General features: G+C 44.4%; 1 long non-coding RNA gene across 1 annotated transcript; it reads left to right on the top strand.

Annotated features, from left to right (window-relative positions):
- The first annotated feature begins 80 nt into the window (after window positions 1–80).
- LOC140690782 (uncharacterized) lies at window positions 81–6970 on the top strand. The gene is made up of 2 exons (XR_012066101.1): window positions 81–346; window positions 6511–6970. It is a non-coding gene; the product is annotated as an uncharacterized lncRNA (long non-coding RNA).
- Window positions 6971–7821: the final 851 nt, after the last annotated feature.

Here is a 7821-nt window from a genome sequence, read left to right as displayed (position 1 = left end):
GCGCCGGCCAATCGTGCGGGGCGTGCTCGGGAGGCTCCGCCCCAGTTCCGGTTGGAGCGGGAAACCCCGGAAGAGCGGGGCGGGCCGGTGTGCTCTGCGGACTCGCCAGTGCCGGGCGGGCCGGCCAGGTTTAGCAGGAAGAAGCGCTACAGCCGTGCTGTAGGGCTTCCGTGTCACTGGAAACCTACTTCCGATTTCAAAAGGGAAATGAAGTCTAGGAGCCTCTTTCTTAACCAATCCCCGGAAATCTCTGGCCCGCGACATGGGAGAAGCCATAGCTCCTTCCTTCCTGGTTCCGAAGTGGCGTCTGGGTCTTACAGCGCCGTTAGCCATTTCTCCACTTATGGTTTGTAGCTTCCTTTAAGAGATCTGTGCCCACTCTTGTATTCGTGGTTTACTTATTTTCGCCAGTCTTGTTCTTGCCCCTTGGGGTATGGCGGAAACTGGTGAGGGAAGAGGGCAGTGGGGAAGACCCCGGAGGAGACCCGATTCTTGTCGCGTGGTTGAATAAGTGGGCAAGTTACCATCTTTCAAAATGTATTTCCTCGTGGGAAGAATGGCGATAATATCCCTCATCTCTATGGAATGTGAGAATTAAAGTGAAATAAGTATGGAAAGTGCTCATGACGTTAAGCAGGTCCCCTTTGAAACAGAAGTCCCCAAAGTTAGCTATGGGAACTAGAATCCAGCCGAATTCCTGCCAGGTGCAGCAGGCCTGAATCTCTCCAAATCCCTATTCCTGCCCCAGGTCGATCACTTCACAGCCTTCGGATTTAGGATTCCTTTCCCCTGATACTCTTTCATTTCCAGTTTCTGCTGGAAGACAATTCTCCACATGCCTTATGTTCTTGTATGCCAGCTGAACGCCAACTGCCTTTCTTGGGCTACCTCTCTTCTGGGATGTTTCTGTGATCAACAGCCTTGGGAGGCAGAAATAATATCTCCCTCCAGGCAAAGATCTGGCAACCTTACTCCTTATTATAAAAGATTCAGTTTCCCTAAACTTCCTCCAGTGGCCCACATCACATAGGCTTGTAGGAATTAAGGCTCAGGAAACTGGCCCAAATGGCAATAACCTGGCTACTGTTATTGCTGTTAGTAATAAACTGCCCTTTGCCTCTGATTCAGGAGTCTCATTTACCAGAATTCATGAAACCGTGGCATGCTAACTTGTTAGCTTGCCAGTAGGCTAAAAATCTCAGACCCTTTAGAGTTTCTGACAATTCCCTTACAAACTTTCCTTCAGAGTAGTCCTTCTCCCGCAATGCCAAAAGGATGGATGCCACTAATTTTTACTGCCTTCTGCAGTGTTTCTTACCCATGAGCAGTGGTCCTCCTGCAGTCACCTGGGGAGCAAAGCACAGATTCTTGAGCCCACATTGCCTCTCTTGGGAAGAAAGCCCCGGAATCTGCATTTTCACACAACTTCCAGGTGATTCTCAGGAACACTTGTATTGTTTGTTTATTGAGGGGGAGGCAGTTAGGTTTCTTCATTGATTTCTGCTTGGAGGAGGTCCTGAGGATTGAACCCCTGACCTCTTGGTTGCTGAGCATGCGCTCTACCACTTGAGCTGTACCCTTCCCCCGGGAACAGCAAAGTTGGAGACCCCTTGCTCTAGATCTGCTCATGCAACAAGAAGGTCTCCAGTTAGGCTAACTGGTTCAAAAATTAACCTTAGAGGCAATACCTGAAAAGGCCACAAGATGGGGCAAATAACCCCACATCCCAGGCACCTCCCTGGAAAATCTGGTCTCATTTTCTTTCGCTGTTTTATCTGTGTGTCCCAGTTGCTCTGTGAATCTGTTTTGCTATCTATGTGTTTTCCTCCTGTTCTTATGATTTTACTTATTTGTATTGTTGTTTTTACTCCCGCTGTCTGAGTAGGACCACAAATCCAAACAAGGACAAAGAATAGAAATTAACAAATGTATACTTTTTCCCTTTAAGTAGAATACAAAGGTTAACATTAAACCAGTAAGGTCCGCCAGTATTTCTGGAAATCCGGAAAGGACTTGGTTCTGTTCCAAGCTCCACCACTAGCCAGGGGCATAACCTGTGACATAGAACCTCACTTTTCTTAACTTCCTTTTCCTCAACTGTAAAAGGAGAGGTTGGACTAATTGCTCCAGATTCTTACCAGGTCAGACACTCTGAATTTTTTTATTCTTTGCATAATTTCAGTAAAAAGGGTGACTTAGACTTACCCAGAGACCAGGAAAGAGAAGTCTTGGTGATTGTAACTAATCTGTCACCATCTTCTGTTTCTTCTTCCAGTAGGAAGAGCCTTCTTCCCTGAAGTTCAGGTCCCCTGCTACCACTTAAATTCTTGCATAAGTCGACTGGCAGTTCTCTCTGCTCTAACTCGCCCCTTCCGTCCCCAGGCATCCTTGCCAGGCACCACCACATTTCCAAACCCCCTGTTAGCACCATATACACTTATATAAGGAATAACAACTATTTCTTAAATGTTGTATTAGGAAAAATAAAATTCCTAGGTGCTGGAATAAAAATGCCACCCCCCCCTTTTTAAAGCAGTCGACTAGATCATGTCTACTGCAAATAAAAAACAGAGATTGTTAGATTAGATAAAAAAGCAAGACCCAACTATATGCTGCCTAAAACAACCCACTTAAAATAGAAGCCTACAGGTAAGTTAAAATGAAAGGGTAGAAAAAGATGTACCGCACTAAAATGAATCAAAGAAAGCTGGGGTAGCCCTGTTAATAGTATCAGATTTCATGTCAAAGCAGATTTCATATCAATGAATATTATGGGGACAAGGGGGACGACTGCCGTAGTCGGCAGTTGCAGGGATGATGGCAGGAGCAAGAACCGTTTTCGGAAACACGCGATGAGAGATGCAGACATGCTTGAACTTGTCCAGCAGCCTTACCAAGGACATGTTTGAGGAAATTACTGTAGTCTGATGCTTTATGTAGGACACAGTGTTGGCTTAGGCTTTCTCGGAGGTCTGCACTGTGGCAAAAAGGAGGGTGGGAGCTCTGAGATTATTTGACAAATGCAGGGAGAGCTTCCATAAGAAATGGTGCTTAACACAAGTGACTAGGCAGACGCCTAGGGTAGTAAATCAGCTGCCTCTGGATCGGATTTGGTTGTAGACATCTTGTATTTGATCCATATGCTTGGTTTTTTTTTTTCCTCTGTATCAGTTAGGATCTTCTAAGCTGCATCTTCTAAATTGCAACTCAAAATGCTTAAACAATAAGAGGATGGATGATCTCACATAATGGAAAGTCTGGAGGCAAGAAGGTCGTGTCCAACCCAGTGGCACTGAGACCCCAGATTCTTTCCAGCTTTCTGGTCTTCGGCTGCCTTTTGGTTGGAAAATGACTGCAGCCACTCCAGGCATCTTATCCTGGTGTAAACCAGTGTCTAGAAGTGAGATAGGGCTATTGCGCAGCCCACCCCCAGAACTTCCATCTTGCAAAACTGAAACTCCAAACCCATTAAACGAGTGCCTCTTCCTCCTTTCCCCAGCTTCTTCCTGGCCACCACCAGTCGGCTTTCTGTTCCTGAGAATTTGACTCCTCCAGGCACCACATGCAAGTGGAATCAAATCTTATTTGTCTTTGTGACTTTTGTGCTTATTTCACCAAGCAGAACATCCTCAAAGTTCGTCCATGTTGTGACATACCTTAGAGTTTTCCTCCTTTTTTTAAAGCTGGATAACATTCCACTGTACGTTTACACTGCATTTTTGTTTACCCATTCAGCCATCGGTGGACATTTGGGTTGCTTCCACTTCATGGCTATTGTGAATGATGCTGCTGTGAACATGGGTGCACAATATCTCTTCAAGACCCTGCTTTCAGTTATTTTGGGAACATACCCAGAGATGGAATCTCTGGATCTATTTTTACTTTCTTGAGGAACTGGCGCACTGTTTTCTACAACGGACGCACCATCTTACAGTCCCACCAGTAGTGCACAAGGGTTCCAGTTTCTCCACATCCTGCCCAACACTTGCTATTTTCTTTCTTTTCTCTTTTTTTTTTTTCTGTTTTTGTTGCAAGCATCCAAATAGATGTGAGGTGGTATCTCTGTGTGGTTTTGATTTGCATTTCCCTAATGATTAGTGATGTCAAACATCTTTTCGTGTGCTTCTTGGCTGTTTGGATATTATCTTTAGAGAAATGTCTACTCAGTCCTTTGCCCCTTTTTAAATCAAGTCTTCTTTTGTTATTGTTGTTGAGTTGTATTAGTTCTTTATATATTCTGGATACTAGCTTCGTACGAGGTATGTAATCGGCAAGTATTTTCTCCCGTGCCCTAGGTGCCTTTACATTTTGTTGCCATTCATTTTCACTTTGCTGCACAGAAATTTGTTATTTTGATGGAGTCCCATTTACCTCTTTATATTTTTTAATTTTTTGCCTATGCTTTTTAAAAAACACCTTTATTGTGGTGTAATTCCTGTACAGTAAACTACACATATTTCAGATGTACAATTTGATGAATTTTGATAGACGTCTACACCTATGAAACCACCACCACACCACAATCAAGATAGCTAACATTTCCATCACTCGCCAAGAGGTGCAAATTTCGAACTCCTGATTTATCTCTTCCTATCACTTTAACCTGCTGGCAACCTAAGTTTGTTCTCTATGTTTGTGAGTCTGTTTCTGTTTTGTAGATAAGTTCAATTGTGTCTTTTTTTTTTTTTCAGATTCCACATATAAGCAATATCATGGCATTTTTCTTTCTCTTTCTGGTTTACTTCACTTAGAACGACAGTCTCCAGGTTTATCCATGTTGCTGCAAATGGCATTATTTTATTTGCTTGTGCTTTTGATGTCATATCTAAGAAATCATTGCCAATGTCATGAAGCTTTTTCTCTATGTTTTCTTCTAAGAAATTTAAAGTTTTAGGTCTTATGTAGGTCTTCAGCCCATGTTCAGTTAATTTATACATGGTGTAAGGGAAAGGTCCGGCTCCCTTCTTTTGCACGTGGATATCCAGTTTTCCCACCACCGTTTGTTGAAGGGACTGTCCTTTCTCCCTTGAGTGGTCCTGGCACCCTTGTTGAAGATCATTTGACCATATACACAGGGGTTCATTTCTGGACTCCCTATTGCATTGGTCTATATATATGTCTTTATGCTGGGACCACACTGTTTTGATTACTGCAGCTTTGTAATAACTTCTGAAATCAGGACATGTGGGACCTCCAACACTGTTTTTCTTTTTCAAGATTATTTTGACCATTGGGGTCCATTGAGATTCCGTATGAATTTTAAGATGTTTTTTTTTTCTATTTCTGCAGTCAGTGGTGTTTGGATTTTTGTAGGGGTTGCATTAAATTTGTGGATCACTTGGAGCAGTATTGACATATCCACAGTTCTGTCTTCTAATCCGTGAATGCAGGCTATCTTTCCATTTATTTGTGTTCTACCGTTTCTTTCAGCAGTGTTTTACAGTTTTCAGTGTAAAACTCTTTCGCCTCCATTTTGTTCTTTTTGATACTATTGTAAATGGAAATATGTTCTTAATTTCCTTTTCAGAGAGTCACTGTCTGCCTCTGCTGTTATGGAAGGGAAGATTGGTTATCTTGCTACTTTAAGCTCCCTCTCCTGCATGACCGGAGACTTTTGAACTGAATGACAGCTGCTCCTGTAATGGGGACATTTGTTCCTGCTTTGTCACCACCCCTATCCAGCCAGCTTCCCTCACGCTCCCCGCCTTGCCTCTGTGAGCATCGGCAGCTTTGACCCCTTGTTGTGTGTCCCCGGTGAGGGCTGCACGCTGCTGCTACTCATTGTGAAGGAGCGAGGGTGGTAAATTACTCCAGTCCAGCCTGGCAACTGGACAGGTTGACAGAGTGAAATCTAAGCTCATGTTCATGTTCTTGAAATTTATCTTTTTTAAAAAGTGTATTCCACTATTGATTTATTTATTTTTGTATTTTTAAGGGGGAGGTAGTTTAGGTTTATTTATTTATTTTTAGAGGAGGTCCTGGGGATTAAACGCAGGGCCTCGGGCACATTACTCATGCGTTCTACCACTGAGCTATACCCTCCCTCCTGAAATTTATCTTCAAGCACTGAATGATTTTATGACAAACATTTTTAAAAGAAAATTTTCGGAAATACATCGTGTGCTTTTTTTTCCCCCTCTAAAATAGAGGATGCGGAATCTACTGTAAACTTTTCTTCATGATTTACCAAAATAGAGAATAATTGCTGTGCTGGGCAGGATAATAATGGGGTACCCTCAGGAGTTAATGAAGTGTGTGGGGTTCTTTGTCCCTTCGGTGGCTGCAGATGCCTGTGATTTGTGGGTTCCTGCATTTGCCGGGCATTTTTTCTCTCTTGTTGAGAGGTTCTTCTTGCTCCTAACAATGAGTCTGCCTGGGGCATCCTGCCGTGGCTTCCTAGCCCAGCAGAGTGTGGGCTGGGAGCTGAGAGCCACGTTTGTTGAAATCGCTGACAGCAACAGCAAGACTAGGCTCACATAGTCACCCCTTTGCTTCCAATCTCTTCCACAGGCAATGGGGGACCCGGTGAGCTCACTCACAGGTGGGCGTAAGGATTGAGAACCAAGAAGACCAAAGCCACAGGGGTCAGGGAGCTGACCCGGAGTGGGCAAGGCAGCAGGAAAGGCTTTGCTTTCAGGCAGACTCTCTCCAAGAGCATCACCCAGCCCGCTGTCCCCCAGCCCGTTGTCCCCCAGTCCTCTGTCCCCCAGCCCCTTGTCCCACAGCCTCCTAACCCCTAGCCCACTGTCCCCCAGCCCCGCTATCTCACAGCCCCCTGTCCCCTAGCTCCGCTGTCTTACAGCCCTCTGTCTCCGAGCCCTGCTGTCTCACAGCCCCTGTCCCCCAGCCCCGTTGTCCCCCAGCCCTGCTGTCCCCTACCCCCCTGTCCCGCAGCCCCCTTTCCGGAGCCCTGATCTGTTAAGGAGCTGCCTGTTGTCATCAATAGAAAATAAAAACTCTCTTCTGCCTTCTCCATCTTTCCTCCCTCTTGGGTACCCAAATTAATTTCTCAGTGAATTTAACACGATTTTATTGTTCCCTTTGGATTCTGTTCAAAAGTGAATTTTTTTTTCTCTCTAGAAAGATTTTATTTATTTTAACTTTTTCACTATGAGCATTTTCAAACACAATTATTAGGGAGAACAGAATAGTGAACTGTTACTTCCCCATCATTCATTTTACATCAGTTATGAATTTTTGCTGTTTTTGTTTCTCCTCTCCCCTGTAATGTGGAGGGCAGGGTGTGCAATATTTTAAAGCCACCATTATTTTTATCTCAGGGACACATTTTTAAAGGTTACAACAGATTATAATACCATCCATTATTGTCCACTATGAACCATAGTTATTTCTAGTCCTTCCAACAACCCTGTCATGTAAGTTATTCCCATTGTATAGATGGGGACATTGAGGTTCTGCCTTTATTTGCATCTAAGAGAAAATGGGCTAAATGATGTTATATTAGTTAGGATGCAGTTTAGGCTTTGGTAACAGAAAATCCTCAAGGGCAGTGACCTGAATGATTGAAAGATTTCTTTCTCTCTCATGTAAAAGTTCTACCAGGTCCAGACCATGTCTGGGGCTAGCCTGGTGGCCCAGTGGCCTGATTCACCAGGAGCCCAGGCTTCATCTGCCATGTTGCTCAGCTCCTCTCAGCGCCAAACACCAAGATGACTGCTCTGGGTTCCATCACTACCTGGAAGTGGAAAAGGGAATGGCTGAGGGTGTACCCATTCCCCTGAAGGGCTTCGTCCTGAAGCTGCGCACCTAGCTTCCACTCGCCAACTCTGCCCGGAACTTAATCACATGGTCACACCCGCA

This window comes from Vicugna pacos, chromosome 31 (genome assembly GCF_048564905.1).
Source record: "Vicugna pacos chromosome 31, VicPac4, whole genome shotgun sequence".
In the NCBI taxonomy this organism is placed as follows: domain Eukaryota; kingdom Metazoa; phylum Chordata; class Mammalia; order Artiodactyla; family Camelidae; genus Vicugna; species Vicugna pacos.
Note: the sequence above shows the minus strand (reverse complement) of the source record. Positions and strands in the feature narration are given on the sequence as shown.